The sequence below is a fragment of the Hyperolius riggenbachi genome, chromosome 6 (assembly GCF_040937935.1).
Source record: "Hyperolius riggenbachi isolate aHypRig1 chromosome 6, aHypRig1.pri, whole genome shotgun sequence".
In the NCBI taxonomy this organism is placed as follows: Eukaryota; Metazoa; Chordata; class Amphibia; order Anura; family Hyperoliidae; genus Hyperolius; species Hyperolius riggenbachi.
The window spans coordinates 176,374,470-176,393,085 of NC_090651.1; the positions used below are offsets into that span (position 1 = coordinate 176,374,470).

The window sequence follows — 18,616 nt, forward strand, 5'->3', positions numbered from 1 at the left end:
CAGTTTAGGTAGTGACAGGAGCCCCCAGTTCAGTTAGTGACAGGAGCCCCCCAGTGTAGGCAGTGACAGAAGCCCCCAGTTTAGGTAGTGACAGGCACCCCCCAGTTAGGTAGTGAGTGACAGGGACCCCCAGTTGGGTAGTGAGTGACAGCAAGGACCCCCAGTTGGGTAGTGAGTGACAGCAGGGACCCCAGTTAGATAGTGAGTGACAGCAGGGACCCCCGTTAGGTAGTGAGTGACAGCAGGGACCCTCGTTAGGTAGTGAGTGACAACAGGGACCCTCATTAGGTAGTGAGTGACAACAGGGACCCCCATTAGCTAGTGAGTGACAGCAGGGACCCCCGTTAGGTAGTGACCCCCGTTAGGTAGTGAGTGACAGCAGGCACCCCCGTTAGGTAATGAGTGACAACAGGGACCCCCGTTAGGTAGTGAGTGACAGGCGCGCTCCCCACCCCACCTACCTTGCCGCGTCAGACCTCAGGATCAGCGGGCGACCCGACCAGATAGAGCGAGCGCCGGGCACAAATATGCGGAAGTGATGTCACTTCCGCATATCAGCGGTGTCCGCTAGGTCCTAGTGCCCGCTCTATCTGGTCGCCCGGCGCTGATCGAGGTCTGAATGGCAGCGGGGACAGTGGAGCGGAGCAGAGCAGAGCGGGGCAGCGGCGGCCGGGGGATCCGTGGCACCCCAGGACAGATTGGGGGCACGGGTGCCCCCAAAACAGGTCTAGCGACACCCCTGGTTTTTAGTCTTGCTATAAATTGATCATTTTGTGAAATATTGTAGTTTGGCGTGGTAATTGAACCTTCTGGCTTTTTGATTGAGAAATAAACATGTACATATAGTAATATTCCTACTAAGAAATTATCTGAAGTCCCTTTCTGTTTTACTGTACAGCAAATGTTAAAAGTCTAGAGCAGTTATCTATGCAGATGAGACAGTCAAATAGAAAGTTGAATTTAGCCCATTGTCCTGAAAATTAAACAGAAGGCAAAACACTTTACTTTGACCGAGGAAGCAATGTTAACCACTTCGGTACCAGCAACCTCTGCCCCCTTAAGGACCAGAGGCTGCTGGTACACTAAAATGTCACATACCGACGAATCGCCGCAATAATCCGTTGCTCCCGCCAGTCACTCGTGCTGTCCCCGCCGCAGGCTGCTCTCTCTGCCGTCTCTATGATGGCAGAGCGCTGTGCGCCGGTCAGGAGCCGCTTTCATTGGCTCCTGACCCTGTCACTCAATGTGAGCCAATGGGAATGGCTTACAGTAATGACAGGGCCAGGAGCCAATGAAAACGGTTCCTGTCTGGCTCACAGTGCTCTGCCGTCATAGAGGCAGCAGGGCAGCACATTGTGGCAGGTAGAAAGCGGCGAGAGCAGCGGGGACGCGCGGTGAATGGTACATAGAGTTTACGTCCGGTCAGAACCGCAGCGCCACCCGCCCGTCGTAGATAAACTGCGTCAGTCCGCATTTGGTTAACAAATGTTTAATGTCTAAAAAGTCAAAGGATTGTTATGTCTGTCTGTTTTGCAACTGAATGAAGCAGATTTTATATCAGACTCGCATGGCTGCTGTTTAGAATTCAGTCTTAAAAATTCAGAACCTAAACTGAAAATAAAAACATGAGACTAACTATAGACTATAACCTTATAAATAGAGATAAATCAGTGGGGGGAATGTCGGCCCCGGATATTTTTTCATATTATAAAAGCATTCATCTAACTAGAATCACTGATTGGAAACAAGAGCGGTCTCTCACTGCAGGTAAAAAGCTATGGATTACACTGGAGAGAGAAGTGATTGATTTTGATATAGTATTCATTTGGCATACTACTCAGATTCACAATTTGAGGGAGATATTCACTCATCCCTTGATAAAATCTACATTAAAAAAACATTATATACATTAATGCAAAAATGGCAAAGGAAGACTGGCCTTTCCCCCCTGATACCTTTAAAGAGAATCTGTACTGTGAAAATCTTACATAAATAAAAGTACCAGCCTGTTTGTAGTCTTCTCCTAGCCCTGTGACATTTTCGCTGCTCCTGCTGCTTTCCTGGTGATAAAATCACTGTTTTATTCATTGTTTTTGTAAACAATGAAGATGGCCGCCAAACAGGAAATACATCATCAGAGCAGGTGCCTTTGCAGAGGCTCCTCTCAAACGTGACTTCACTGCTGTAATATTTCTCCCACTTGTTGCTTGGCTGCTTGGCTGGGCTTCAAACTGATCTTTCTGCACTCACAGCTGTTCACAAGGTCACAGGTCCTGAGCCTGCAGACGCTGGCTGTGAGCAGAGACCTTGTCTGAATCATACACACAGCACACACTGAGAGCCTGCAGGGGGCATGGGGGAGGTGTGCATAACTTCTCCCTATCACAGAACATTCCGCTCTGGGCTGACAAGGCTCGACAAAGGAAAGAAGATTAGATATAATACAGAGACAGTGCAACTAGAAAAGGCTGCAATAAGCCAGACCACATTAGGACAGGTATAGGAACTTACAGGATAGAAGAAATAAGGCTGAAAATTTTGTTACAGAGTCTCTTTAAGAGAGAATCGGATTCCCCCTCTGCATCTTCAGTATCATGGTTCATCAGAAACAAAATAGATAAGGACACCTGATTAATTCACTTATTTGATAATAAGGATTTGAGGATTCGTAGCCTACTAGGGGGGTATGCGGCCAAAGGGACATGGTGGTCTAGACAAGTTAAGAACTATGTAGAAAAAAATAAATCGATCAGAAAAGATCCAAACTCCTCTTAAGGTGCCCATACACTCGTCAGATTGGCAGAAGATAGATAAGAAATGCATCTGATGATCTATCTGATGCGTTTTTAGAACATTTTTTACCAGGATAGAATTCCAATAGATTTCAGTTTGAAATCTGTTGAAATTCGATCTGATGGCATTTTTTTGCCATCAGATTTCCATTAAGGCCAATGCAAACTGATAAGCAATCTCATCAGATCGACCTAAATTTTCCACCCTGCAAGTTCGATGGAAATCCATCGAAATCGATCGAAATCGGCCGTCGATCGGTCGATTGGCCAACCGATTTGCGATCGATCGATCGATCGCGATCGATCGGTCGGCCAGAAAATCGGCTGAGTGTATGGGCTGCTTAACTTAGTAAGAAACCTCCCAAAATATTATCAATGCTGTATGGTTTACTAAAATTAACAAAGCAGGACAAACCTCCAACCTATTGCAATAAATGGGAAGTGATGCTAAATACCCCCTTGGTAGAGAAATGGCCGTAAATCTGGTCTAGAATATGGAAAACTCCAAAACCTTACAACGAATGCAGTAAAAATAGTTTCTATGTGGTATTTCACACCAGAACTAGCGGGAAAAATAAATCCCATGACGGGTGCCGTATGTTGGAGATGCAGGGAGGAAGAAGGAATGGAAATACATATGCGGTGGAAATGTCCATCGGTGGTACCTTTATAGAACGATCTTGCAACCTTTGGTCAACAAATTGTGGGTCATGAGTTCAACATTCCCGTAACTAGCGCTATACTAGGTATACTGTAATAGTTTAGGGAGAGAATATGAGTAGTATCCTTCTGAAAGATATTTGCACTCTAGTAATGAGGAATATAATTGCAAAAAACTGGATCCAGATCAACCTTGCTTCACAGAATGGCTCAGGGGGATGGAAGAATTATACGTAAATTCCACAACGGTTACAAAAGTATGGGGAAACATAAGAAAGAACCTTTGAGTTAATTGAGGAAGAATCAGATGAAAGACAGTTTAAAATACACCCCCATACAGGGGCGTCTCTAGCCATTTTGTCACTCCAGGCAAGAAAGCCTGTGGCGCCCCCCCCTGATGAAAATAATCGTAACGCAGCAAAGTTTCACCATAAGATAAAAGTAATGCGGCAGTCTTTCAACAGAAAATATTCATAACGCAGCAATGATTCACTTAAAATAATCGTAATGCGGCAATCTTTCACCGGAAAATAACCATAACGCAGCAATGATTCACCATAAAATAATTATAATGCAGCAATGATTCACCATAAAATAATCGTAATGTGGCCAGCGTTCCCCAGAAAATAATCGTAATGTGGTCAGCGTTCACCAGAAAATAATTGTAATGTGGCCAGCGTTCACCAGAAAATAATCGTAATGTGGCCAGCGTTCACCAGAAAATAATTGTAATGTGGCCAGCGTTCACCAGAAAATAATTGTAATGTGGCTAGCGTTCACTAGAAAATAATCGTAATGTGGCCAGCGTTCACCAGAAAATAATTGTAATGTGGCTAGCGTTCACTAGAAAATAATCGTAATGCGGCCATCGTTCACCAGAAAATAATCGTAATGCGGTCAATCGTAATGCGGGCAGCGTTCACCAGAAAATCATAATGCGGGCAGCGTTCACCAGGAAATAATCGTAATGCGGCCAGCGTTCACCAGGAAATAATCGTAATGCGGCCAGCGTTCACCAGGAAATAATCGTAATGCGGCCAGCGTTCACCAGGAAATAATCGTAATGCGGCCAGCGTTCACCAGGAAATAATCGTAATGTGGCCAGTGGTCACCAGAAAATTATGCTAATGTGGGCAGCATTTACTCACCTGCAGAAGACTCTTGTAGCCATCCGGCGGTGGCACTGGTCCCTGGTGCGTCACACGGTGCCTTCAAGCACGTGTGACAGGCGGAGGACGGAGTTAGGGGCGGTGACGAACGTATAGACAAACTAGCGTGCGGCCGCTCACTCTGCACAGAGAGGGAGAGGGGGCGGACCAGTAAGCGGCACCAGGCACAGGCTGAGCTGCCTGTCACAGCCGGCTGCTTGCTCTGAAGGGAGAGGAAGGGGGCGGGGACCAGTAGGCGGCACCAGGCACAGGCGTAGCTGCCTGTCACAGCCGGCTGCTCGCTCTGAAGGGAGAGGAAGGGGGCGGACCAGTAGGCGGCACCAGGCACAGGCTGAGCTGCCTGTCACAGCTGGCTGCTCACTCTGAAGGGAGAGGAAGGGGGCGGACCAGTAGGGGGCACCAGGCACAGGCTGAGCTGCCTGTCACAGCCGGCTGCTCGCTCTGAAGGGAGAGGAAGGGGGCGGACCAGTAGGCGGCACCAGGCACAGGCTGAGCTGCCTGTCACAGCTGGCTGCTCACTCTGAAGGGAGAGGAAGGGGGCGGACCAGTAGGCGGCACCAGGCACAGGCTGAGCTGCCTGTCACAGCCGGCGCCGACCTGATAGTGAAAAAAATAAAAAATACACACACAGCGTGGCAAAAGAGCGCCCACTTCCACCCACGGTGCTCTAGGCCAAAATGTATAGTTGCCTAGAGACAGCTCTGCCCCCATAGATCAACAACCTGAATATGTAGTGTCTGGCGGGGGGGAGGGTGCAGTGCTAGTGATCGGTGGAGCGGGTGTGACGAGGAGGGCACCCTCTCTTGCTGAATGACTTTGAGTGAAGAGGTGGCAGTTATGCTTGGAGGCTCGTCAAGAAGGATAGTCAAAGCTGAGGAGGACCTAGAGACGGTATTGGGGTATACTCTTCGCTAGTTATGTCAGCAACAAGTAATTTGGGTCCCGAGGTGGAGGGGTTCTAGTAAGGTAAGTAAGGGAAATGGACGTATCAGCTAGGGTGTTTCACACCAAGAGGTTTGAATATAGAATTCAATTTGAATTGTTTCATAGCTGATTAATATGGGGGGGGGGGTTAAGGGGGTGAGGTCACCATGGGAGCACACCATCATAATATTAATACTCTTATTATTATTCATTAGATGTAATCCTGATAATATTGTTACCATGATCACTGGCATTGTGTTACAAACTTGCTTGAGGCTGCTGCCGGCGGCTTCTCTAGTGGTTCCGGGCAACAGCGGAAGCAGCTTACTGCATCCTCCTCAGACGGCATCTCCGGCTCCCCTGTGGGCATGAGTCGGTGCGGCGGTTTCGCCCGTATCCCCAGACGGGTGTGTACGATTCATAACGGCCTTTATAGGCTGAGGAGGCGGGTGTGAGGTGTGTCAGCTGACGTAGAGTCAGCTGACACTGGCTCATGCAGGAGCGTTGCTGAATGGCTGGAAGTTCCAAGGGGCGTGGTTTGCTACTTCACCTCAGTACTTAAAGAAAATCTGTACTCTAAAATTCTTACAATAAAAAGCATACCATTTTATTCATTATGTTCTCCTGGTCCCCTCTGTGCTGTTTCAGCCACTCCCTGCTGCAATCCTGGCTAGCAATTGCCAGTTTTAGGCAGTGTTTACAAACAAAAGACATGGCTGCTAACCAGCTTATGATAGGCTCAGATAAACTCAGTCTGTGACTCATACAGAGCCTGCAGGGGGCGTGAAAAGGGTGTATAGCTTCTCCCTATCACAAGCAGAGCAGCACATTCTTGCCTGAGTCCACAAAGCTGAAAAAGGAAAGAAGATTAGATTAGATAACAGAGAAATGATCACCTGTTATGCAGTATTTGTTGTGTTAGTAAGTTTTAACCATTTAAGGTCAAGATATACCCTGCTGAAACTAAAGCCTGCTTCATACGCTAACTGTAAATCACATAGTGTTCACACATATCTAATAAGCTGATCAATAATATACACTTTATTTCAGATTGTATTAAAACAGTTGTTCTATTACTAAACCAGGAGCCTTGTGCCGGCCATTACCACTTATAACCACAGGGGGCATCTAGAGATCCCCATCTAAATATAAAAATGAAGTCATGTACATGTATTTTTAGAAATGTTATAAAAATAACATCAATTAAGCCATAATGTACTAATTTAAAAATAGTTTGGAAATCCCCATATATTATTTCGGGAGAGAAAGTCTCTATAAAAGAGAGTTTTCAGGTTGTATATTTTATCTTTGCCCGATATCTTTGCTGACTGAAACATCTTAGGCCGAAAGCCTGCCTTCTCATAGACGTGATTCTGAAAGCCACATCAGAGAGGTAATATGCATTATTCTTGGTGAATTCATTGACAATAGTTTGTATAAACGTTAAAGACTTGTCATCTTTAAACTTCAGCAGTTTAAGTTTTTTAGATAATTTTTTTATGCTATACTTCATATACTATCAGTAAGCATTACTATTTAAATGCAAATGCAAGCTTAAGGACAATTACCAAGCTTTGATTGATTAAGAGATATCTACTTTAAGTTCTTTATATAAGAATAGAACTTCATATATCATTTTTTAAGGATAAAGCTATATTGTGTGTACCATACACTGTACAATCTTGAGACAACAATTATCGATGAAGGATAAAAGCTACAGCAGAATATTTGCTATATTGAAATGGACTTGTTTCACTAAAAGAAGTTTGAAAATGTATTTTTGGATGATGGACAATAACTTGAGAGATGTATATTCCTGTATATATATATATATATATATATATATATATATATGCTTTAGCTATTTTTCATAACAATATAATTTTATAAAATTCATCAGCTGAGTGTTGCGTATTTTTTCCAGAGGTAAACCTGTTAGCCTATAAATATTCTATTTATAGTGAGCAACGCACCCACTACTGACTAATCTTGATTATGACGACCTTAAGGTAGTTAATAATCATTTTAAGCAGATATCGGTCAGATATTTGACACTATGGGGGATAGTGGGGAGAGTAATTGGCTGTTGGATAAGAAAGGGTTAAAGCCATTTTTCAGAGTAGGTAGCCGGGGTCAGTGGAATTGGGATTTATTCATCTGCCTGGATGGTGCAATAACATTAATCCCCACAAGATGGGGCGATAGCGCAGGCCTGTGCAGGCTGAATGAGGGATTAGCGCAGTCTAGTGAAGGTCATTGCCAATTTATGTAACAGTACCTGATGCGGTTAATAAGCTGTGTTCATTTTATTGTTTTAATTGCTTTTTAGTGGTTCAATTCTTTATGGCATAAGTATTTATAAATTATTACTTGGATATGGGTTTTTGTAAAAGATATTACAGCGGTGGGTCAAAGGGCAGTGCCAAACCACGTGGAGTGGGACATCGTTGTGGGATTGGGTTTAAAATAGCGCTGATGTACTGGCAACGCTAGCCCATGATGAGTCTGGTCTGATGACGAAACGTGTAGGGCGGGGCCAGTACGCCTGAAGCAAATACGTCCAGAGGTGCGGTGGAACTATACCTTTATTGGGAGATAAAGCAATTTTGAGTGATATTGATTGGTCTTTGTGGTGTAAGGTGGCGCAGCCTATTGTTTGTTATTAAAAGTAATTTAGCCTACCGTGAGAATGTATGTGATCGGCACGGATATGAATTTGTGGGTGGGAAGGCAGAAGTACGTCTAGTGTGGTTGCAGGGTGGTATGTTAATTGGGAGGGGGAGGTTTAACTTTTTTTGAGTGGACACAGGCTAATTATATATAGCACTGTTTTGATAACATTAATTTGTAAGATGTAAGGCGTATGATTATCTGTTTGTTCCTCTAAGGGGAAAATAAATAAATATATATCAAACTATGATGTAAACATAACCTGACATGAGGAGCTGGATTTCAAGCATTAGTCAGGATATAACCCGGATGGGAGCGAAGTTTGAAAAAAATAAAAATAAAAACATGAGACTCAATTCTATGTAAAGGAGCCCATACACTTACCGATTTTCCCGTCGATATACAGCCGATTCGATCACTGTGATCGAATCAGCTGTGAAATCGTCACGCACACGCTGACCGAACAATCAATTTCGTCCGAAATCGATCGTCCCCGACGATCCCATCGTTCCGTCCGTGCGGAAGATTTCCCTCGATCGCCGGCGGGTCGGGAGTGAGTCGATAGCGGCGTTCGAATGCCCCACGACCGACGCTAGCGGCAATACATTACCTGCTTCTGCCAGCGCGAGTCCCCGCTCTCTCCGCCATCTCTTCTCCGCGCTGGGCTCCGGGTTTCGGACCGGCTGGCTACCTCCTGTCCCGGCAGGAAGTTTAAACAGTAGAGCGCCCTCTACTGTTTAAACTTCCCCGGACGTGAAGTGAAGTCTGCCGGTCCGGAACCTGGAACCCAGTGCGGAGAAGAGCCCGCGGAGATAGCAGGGACTCGCGCCGGCAGGAGCAGGTAATGTATGCGGTGGGGGGGGGGGGGGGGGCAGCAGCTTCACAGATGGAGAATCGATTTCATGCTGAAATCGATTCACAATCTGTTTGCAGTAACGGCAGCCATACGATCCCTCTCTGATCAGATTCGATCAGAGAGGGATCTATCTGTTGGTCGATCTGATGGCAAATCGACCAGTGTATGACCACCTTTACTAATGTTGTATTTAACATTAGTAAAACACATGCAATTAGTTATGTCATCAATTTGTTTTCAGTTCAGGTTTGCTTAAAGGCCCATACACACGTCGGATTTTTGCGAACGACCCGTCGTTTGAACGTTCCGTCGTTAGCACGTCAAATCCGGCGTGTGTACAGACTATCATTCGGGTGATAAGACTGGTTTTCAGCGATCTGCCCGGCGGATCGCTGAAAACCAGTCTTATCACCCGAACGATACTCTGTACACACGCCGGATTTGACGTGCGAACGACGGAACGTTCAAATGACGGGTCGTTCACAAAAATCCGACATGTGTATGGGCCTTTAGACACCTCTCCTTGTTAAATAATTTCTATTATCACCTCAGTTCCTGGTGAGCAAGTCTTGTTTTTTTTCCCTTATCTCTATTGATTTGTTTGCCTGAGGAATTACTGATGGATGTCTACTATCTGTTTTCCTGATCAAACTCAGTTCAATATGTAATGTAATGGTGACCTCTACTTGCCTGACCACTACTTTCTGTATACCAAATGTCAACCTCTCCTCGCTGGACTTCACCTATCTCACCTTGTATAGGTGTGAACTGAAAGCCACAACTTGATGCCAGTTCTGTAGTGTAACATCCTCATCAGGGCCGGTTTTAGCAAAAATGGGGCCCCAGGGCAAAATAAACCTGGGGGGCCCCCCCAACAGATACCCTGGAACGAAAATCGGCATTAAAGGACCTTTTTTGCAGCTGGTATAGTCAGGGTGTGAAACCCCAATCGGTTGGAGCTCCACATTCTGGCTATCCCAGCTTGAATGGGGGACAAGGGGTTAAAAAGTTTCAGCAGGGGGACCCCACAGAATTTTTTTTTACATTTCCCACACTCTAAACATAAAAAAATACAATTGGGAAAAAATGCCAGGGATCTTCATACAGCCATATTGTGGCTGTATAGTGATCCCTGGCCAAAGCGCTGCGGCGGGGTTTCCAGGAGGTCCATACGTACTGCGTATGGACCCCCTGGAAACCCTGTCGGGAAATTCATTGTTCTTTCTTTTGATACATGTAAAATTACACTACCGTTAGGTTTGCTACTAAAAGTGAATTTACCGCATTTACAAGTATACTTTTTTAGTTTTTTCCTTCGAAACTTTAAAATCGATTTTCTCAAAAACTATAAGGTCTTTTTGGGAAAAAAAAATGTTCTCTTATTCCCAATAATCTCCTTAACATATCCTGCAAATTTAAGGTATTTTAGCATTTAAGGTGTATTTGCTATTAACCGTTAAAGTCGGCGGGTTTTTAAATGTGTATTTTTTTTCCTTTGAAACTTTCAAATCCATTTTCTCAAAAACTAGAAGGTCTTTTTGAAAAAAAAAAAATGTTCTCTTATTCCCAATAATCTCCTTAACATATCCTGCAAATTTAAGGTATTTTAGCATTTAAAGGAATACTATTAAAGTATCTAAATTTCTTGAAGCAGCATTAATCAATATGGCAATATGAGTCAGAACGAACACAGCATATGTTTCTGCTGTGCAGTGTGTCTTTTTTTAATATACCTTGCAGACAGCGTCCCCTGAACAAACTGACGGCGAAGGGTTTTTGGGGCAGACCATTATGCTAGAGGTGATGCCTCCTGCCGAGTGCAGCTGTGGATTATACTGTTTTTATGCTCCCCAACATCAGTGCAACTTATGCAGCATGTTACTATGAGGAGGGAGAGACAACAGCTCTCCCTCCCTCTCACTCCAAGTCTGCCCGGCCAATAACATCATGCTTACTTGTCCCCTTCTGCTTGCGTGTGAAGAGAATCATCAGAACCTTCCCTTCACACTAGTGAAGCCCGGTTCATGAGGGATTGGCTCATTTAAGCCGGTTCTTTCCTGTGAGTCGAGTGATCCGACTCATCACACTGAACCAAATCAGTTCAGTGGATGAGAAAGGATTCCTTTCTCATCCACTGGACTGATTCGGTTCAGTGTCTTTCTCATCCACTGGACTGATTCGGTTCAGTGTCTTTCTCATCCACTGAACTGATTCGGTTCAGTGTGATGAGTCGGATCACTCGACTAACAGGAAAGAACCGGCTCAAATGAGCCAATCCCTCATGAACCGGGCATCTCTAGTGTGAAGGGAAACTTCTGACGATTCTCTTCACACACAAGCAAAAGGGGACAAGTAAGCATGATGTTATTGGCCGGGCAGACTTGGAGTGAGAGGGAGGGAGAGCTGTTGTCTCTCCCTTCTCATAGTAACATGCTGCTTAAGTTGCACTGATGTTGGGGAGCATAAAAACAGTATAATCCACAGCTGCACTTGGCAAGAGGCATCACCTCTAGCATAATGGTCTGCCCCAAAAACCCGTCGCCGTCAGTTTAAGGTATTGCAGAAAACAGCTGACTTTACCCAGCATTTAGGAAAATGTCATTCATAAAAGGCCGTTACCGCATAAAAAGCTGAAATTACCAAGCAGTGAGGTAAATTAACAACTTGTGCGGTAAATATTTTAACACGTCACTAAATGTCAATTCATAAAGACTACAACATGCAGTAAAGTCCATAAATATTACTGGCACCTCTCGTGTGGCATTGATAGTGCAGGGACTGTGCGAGACTGTGGGGAGCCAGCCATGACTCGCAGAGACACTCCATACTGTCATCACGCTGGGCTACAGGTCATCACGCTGGGCTACAGGTTGCCTCAGGAAGCCCCAGGTAAGTCCCGATTTTGATTTGAACTACAGCTCTGGGTCTCTTTAACTACTTGATGCACGCCGTGCAATACATTCATGGCCCTGCAAAGTTCACAGGATGCACCAGGGCCATGAATGCATGTTCACAGGATGCACCAGGGCTGACACTCGCTCCCGTTCACCTGCGCGCCCGCACCGCCGTTACCGCCGCTTAGTGGGGAGGTTAATGAATGGGACCGCAATTCCCATTCATAAATCTAAGTCCCTGATTCAATGAATACCGGCATCTGCGAGTCGCCGGCATTCATTGTATCTTCCTGTTGTTACACTGCTACGCATTACTTCCGTTTTTTGTATTGTGCAAAGCTGGTAGAGACATTCCCTAAAAAACTGGCAGCTGTAATTGCAGCAAAAGGTGGTTCTACAAAGTATTGACTCAGGGGGCCGAATAATTACGCACACCCCACTTTGCAGTTATTTGTAAAAAATGTTTGGAATGATGTATGATTTTCAATCCACTTCTCACATGTACACCACTTTGTATTGGTCTTTCACGTGGAATTCCAATAAAATTGATGCATGTTTGTGGCAGTAATGTGACAAAATGTGGAAAACTTCAAGGGGGCCAAATACTTTTGCAACCCACTGTAGATCATTTCACTGTGATTAGTAGTGTTAAGTTAAAGTAAGGTGAAAATCGCTTCGGTCCACAAGGGGAAAAAACCCTCAGTCATCAAGTGCTTAAATCATCTGGAACATTTTTTAGATTGAATTGTTACAAGTTGTAATGTAACACTCCAATGTAACTGAAAAGAAAAGATAAGGAGAAGAAATCCCCCCCCCCCCCCCCATTATCTTTTCACACCCCTAGCAAACGCTCAATACATCCTGGTAGATTCGATGCAGGTGTTCTGGGGTAAGGCACCAAACATACATTATTTTATATTGATTCTCTTTAAAAAAATTTGTGATTCTCTTTAAGTTGGAGCTCTTCACAGCATTTCAACACATCTCATGCCATATCTCAATAGGCACCTCTTTTACCAGAGTTGCCTCCCACTTTCCTATTTTATTTATTTATATAGCGCCAATGTATTACGCAGTGCTGTACAGAGTACAGTATATTGTCTTGTCACGAACTGTCCCTCAGAGGGGCTCACAATCGAATCCCTACCATAGTCCTATTAAAGAGAAATTCCGACCAAGAATTGAACTTTATGCCAATCAGTAGCGGATACACCCTTTTACATGAGAAATCTATTCCTTTTCACAGACAGACAATCAGGGGGCGCTGTATGACTGATATTGTGGTGAAACCCCTCCCACAAGAAGCTCTGAGTACCGAGGTACTTCTGGCAGTTTCCTGTCTGTGAACCCTGTTACATTGTGGGAAATAGCTGTTTACAGCGGTTTCCAACTGCCAAAACAGCAAGCAGCAGCTACATCACTTGCCAGCAGTAAAAATGTCACCATGTAATAAATGTCAGAATATAAATCAGGAATTTAAAAGATTTTACAATGGGCAAACACTAACTAAATCATTTATACATAATTATTGTAAAAATGAAGCACTTTTTTATTACATTATTTTCACTGGAGTTCCTCTTTAACTTACCGTATGTACTCGGATACAAGTCGACCCTGTGTATAAGTTGACCCCAATATTTGACCCTCATAAGCTGGAATTTTTCAATCACCCATGTATAAGTCTACCCAGCAAAGTTAATGGCTGCACTTGGGGATCAGGAGGGGTAAATGAATGCATTGCATATATTGTAGTCATTAACCCCTCCTGGCCCCCAAGTATAGCCAATAACTCCTCCAGAACACACATTCAACCATAAACCCTCTGCTTGTAACTCCCTCTCCCTCCCACCATCATCCAAATGCATGCAGCCTGCATCTTCCCCCTACCCATGCTGCCTGTAATTCCCCTCTTCCTCCCACCATCACCCAAACACTTGATGCCTTTAATTACCACCTCCCTCCCACCCACCATCACCCAAATGCTTGCTGCCTCTAAATCACCCCTCCTTCCCACCATCACCCAAGAATTTGATGCTTATAATTACCCTCTCCCACCCACCATCACCCAATGGTAGCCTCTGTATAAATTTCCTACTTGCGCTTTGTAATCCTGTGGCAAAGTGATTCCAGTGGTAGAAGGAATCACCCCTCATCAGCGTGCGCCGCTTTCTCTTCTCCCTTCACTCGCGCTGACCTCCATGCTTTAGCGTAGCTCTGTCTTCTGACATCAGGAGGCGGGACTACGCTAAAGCACGGAGGTCAGCGCGAGTGAAGGGAGAAAAGAGAAAGCAGCGCACGCTGATGAGGGGTGATGCCTTCTGCCACGGGAATCACTTTGCCACATGATTACAAAGCGCAAGTAGGACATTGATGCAGACGGCTCCCATTGGGTGATGGTGGGTGGGATGGAGGGAGCACACTGGCATATTGGCTATAAGTTGGGAAATTTAGGACTACTCGTGTATAAGTCCACCCCCCCCCCCCCCCCCACACACACACACACACTTTTAAACTTTGAGTCAGTCCTAAATTTCTCGACTTATAGCCGAGTATATACGGTATCTGTATGTTTTTGCGATGTGGGAAGAAACTAGAGTGCACGGGGAGAACATACAAACTCTTTGCAGATGTTGACCTGGCTGGGATTCAAACCGGAAACCCAGCACTGTAAGGCGAGAGCGCTAACCCCTATGCCACCGTGCTGCACTTAGACATATATACCCATGCCTCACACCTGGTCCCTCCTGTGGGCTAACCAATATATAGTCTATTGCGCAAAAAAAGTGGGATCAGCGCATCACCAGGCCGCCTCTGAATGGCCCCAGCTCAGAGATGCGCTGAGCCCCCCCAGAAACTGCAAACGCACCTTGAACCCAAACAGAGGCTCTGCATATACACCAAAGGAAAACTATTAAGTGGGAGCAGCTGACCAGAAATAAATCAATCAAACATAGCAAAGAAATGAACAGCGCTACTTAAAAACAGATGAGTGCTTACCTGCAAAAAAGTGCACACCCCACTCATGGGATTCAAATACACAATGAGCATACACATGACCTGTTACCACTTGGAGGATGTTAGTTTCACTAACAATTTGCAATTTGTTAGGTACTTGTCCCTCCCACTGTCGAAGAAGTCTTTCCTCCATACTGGTAGCGCGCCCAGGCTATGCATATGCATAGGTAGAATTTAGTTAGTGTTAGGTCCCCTCCCATGGAGGAAAGACTTCTTCGACAGTGGGAGGGACAAGTACCTAACAAATTGCAAATTGTTAGTGAAACTAACATCCTCCAAGTGGTAGACAGGTCATGTGTATGCTCATTGTGTATTTGAATCCCATGAGTGGGGTGTGCACTTTTTTGCAGGTAAGCACTCATCTGTTTTTAAATAGCGCTGTTCATTTCTTTGCTATGTTTAATATATAGTCTATATCAGGCTCGGACTGAGCCACCAAACCACCGATGGTCCCATCGGTGGGCCTCGACTGCCCCTCCTCCTGGGGGCGCAAGAGCTAAGAGGGAGGGGGGCACAGCTTGAAAGGGGGGGAATTGGGCACAGAGCGGCGGGGAGGGGGGGAAGCGTCCCCCCCTCCCTCACCTAGGGGCCCCCCCTTCCGCGCACCCCCCTCCTCCAGAAGTGCAGCCAGCAGCGAGCGGAGAATAGCTACAGCGAAGATGCTATCTCCGCTGCGCTCCGCATGCCGCTGCCCTGCTGGTCTCTGTCTGCTGTAGTGATGCTGTCCAATCACGCTCTCACAGTACTTCCTGCGAGAGCGTGATTGGACAGTCACTACAGGAGACAGAGACCAGCAGGGCAGCAGCGGCATGCGGAGTGGAGATAGCATCATCTGAAGCTCGGACGGTAAGCTATTCTCCGCTCGCTGCTGGCTGCACTTCTGGAGGAGGGGGGTGCACGGAAGGGGGGGCCCCTAGGTGAGGGAGGGGGAGGCTTCCCCGCTGATCTGTGTCCTCTGCCCCCCCTTCCAAGCTGGGGGGGGGGACTTGCATTGTGTGGGGGTATCTCTGCCCCCAACCTGATTGCATTGTGTGGGGGTATCTCTGTCACCAACCTGATTGCATTGTGTGGGGGTATCTGCAGCCAACCTGATTGCATTGTGTGGGGGTATCTGCAGCCAACCTGATTGCATTGTGTGGGGGTATCTGCAGCCAACCTGATTGCATTGTGTGGGGGTATCTGCAGCCAACCTGATTGCATTGTGTGGGGGTATCTGCAGCCAACCTGATTGCATTGTGTGGGGGGTATCTGCAGCCAACCTGATTGCATTGTGTGGGGGGGGGGTATCTGCAGCCAACCTGATTGCATTGTGTGGGGGGGTATCTGCAGCCAACCTGTTTGCATTGTGTGTGTGTGTGGGGGGGGGGTATCTGCAGCCAACCTGATTGCATTGTGTGGGGGTATCTGCAGCCAACCTGACTGCATTTTGTGGGGGTATCTGCCGCCAACCTGATTGCATCTTGTGGGGGTATCTGCCACCAACCTGATTGCATTTTGTGGGGGTATCTGCTGCCATTTGACTACTTGATGAATTATCATGAGGCATGTAACTACTTGAATATTTTATCTAAAATGTTTCTGGTCAGACCTAATCTCTGTGAATAACACCGCTACTTATTTTGTGTTTTGTATTTTTTTTTTAAGTCTGCCCATGACTCATCATGACCACGCCGATGTTCCAGTGCGTGGTGACACCCATTTAGCTTCGCTGCGGCGCGCTGCGCACGCCACATTTAGACATATCCCTATTGGAGACTGTCCTCAGAATTGCTCACAATCTATTTCCTACCATAAAGTCATGCAGAATTTCTAGAGTACATGTGTATGTGAGCCCAAAATGGGGGGGGGGGGGGGGAAGGGGGAGGAGGAGAGGGGGGTGGGCCCCAGGCTGAAACTTCCTTGGTGGGCCCTTGGTGTCCCAGTCCAACCCTGGTCTATATAGTCTGAGTATAAAAAGTCTTTAGAAGCAGCGTGCGCTCAGACTCTGATGAAGGGTTCAGAAACATGTTAGCGGATTTAATTCTGGAGTCGGCAGGAGTGGAAAGTACAGCTAACATATGGTACAGCCGCACAAGAACTCCCAGAGGAAAGTGATGTCATCAGGCAATACACTGCTGAACTTCACCGCTACCCAGAAGTGAATTCAGTCAGGAAGACTCAGCAGGACTCTTCGGGCAGCAGACACATGCAGAATGACCGGCCAGAGCTCAGCATATGACACACGACAAGGAGAAGTCATTTAACCACTTGCCGACCGCGCACTCATACCGCGCGTCGGCAAAGTGGCAGCTGCAGGACCAGCGACGCAGTATTGCGTCGCCAGCTGCAGGCTGATTAATCAGGAAGCAGCCGCTCGTGCGAGCGGCTGCTTCCTGTCAATTCACGGCGGGGGGCTCCGTGAATAGCCTGCGGGCCGCAGTTGGCGGCTCGCAGGCTAAATGTAAACACAAGCGGAAATAATCCGCTTTGTTTACATTTGTACGGCGCTGCTGCGCAGCAGCGCCGTAAGGCAGATCGGCGATCCCCGGCCAATCAGCGGCCGGGGATCGCCGCCATGTGACAGGGGACGTCCCGTCACTGGCTGCACAGGACGGATAGCGTCCTGTGCAGCCCGGATCTCCAAGGGGGGGCCAGGTAGGAGAGGGAGGGGGAGGATTTCGCCGCAGGGGGGGGCTTTGAGGTGCCCCCCCCCGCAACACCCAGCAGGCAGGAGCGATCAGACCCCCCCATCACATCATCCCCCTAGTGGGGAAAAAAGGGGGGCGATCTGGTCGCTCTGCCTGCACGCTGATCTGTGCTGGGGGCTGCAGAGCCCACCCAGCACAGATCAGCTACAACAGCGCTGGTCCTTAAGGGGGGGTAAAGGGTGGGTCCTCAAGTGGAATCGACAACAGATGACAACTATGGTTAAAAAGGATTGTGTTATACTTGGTAGCACTGGATGATTGAAACAGTGAGCATTCATCTAAAGTTGCAAGGAACTTTGAGCATTTGGGAGAACTAATATCATCCCTTGGAATAGATCTTCATATGTACTGTAGATTTTTACATGATACTATTATGTATATTAGTTTTGCGTACAGTGAACCTGAGGCCCATAAAAAAAAAAGGTTAGGTACTTACCTATATAGAGGCAGCTTTCCTGTGTCCTTCTTGCCCTTATTGTTGCCAAGCATATACCCTCTGAACATAGACAATGGCTTGTCCGATATGTTCTTGTGGTCACTGTCCCCACCATGTAAATGCGTGGCCGTACTGCACCTGCGCAAGTACAGCTGTGCATGCACAGTAAATTGAATTCACTTGTCCAGGAGCAGCTCCATGCTACTACACAGGCGCAATACGGCTGCGCTTGTGCACAAAGAGCAGTGTGTCCGCGGAACTGTAGAGGGTCCCGATCAGCGCCATACATAGGAAGCTTCTGGTGGATGCAAAACATTCTTTTTATGCACTGCATTGGGTTTACTTTAAAGGGTCAAAATCCTTATTGCACTAAACTTTGATTTTTCGATGCTTTGTGATAATTATGATTAATAAAAGATGTATACCAGTGCCAACATGCATATGAGCATTCCTTTTTGTTTTGTTTGGTATACGTGTGGATGGAAACTAACACACAATTACAATAGCTGAGTA

At 46.3% G+C, this 18,616-nt stretch overlaps 1 protein-coding gene across 1 annotated transcript in view; it reads right to left on the reverse strand.

Moving 5' to 3' along the window:
- LOC137521243 (PRKCA-binding protein-like) overlaps positions 1-18,616 on the reverse strand; it is a 329,979-nt gene that overhangs the window by 202,206 nt on the left and 109,157 nt on the right. The window lies entirely within an intron of this gene.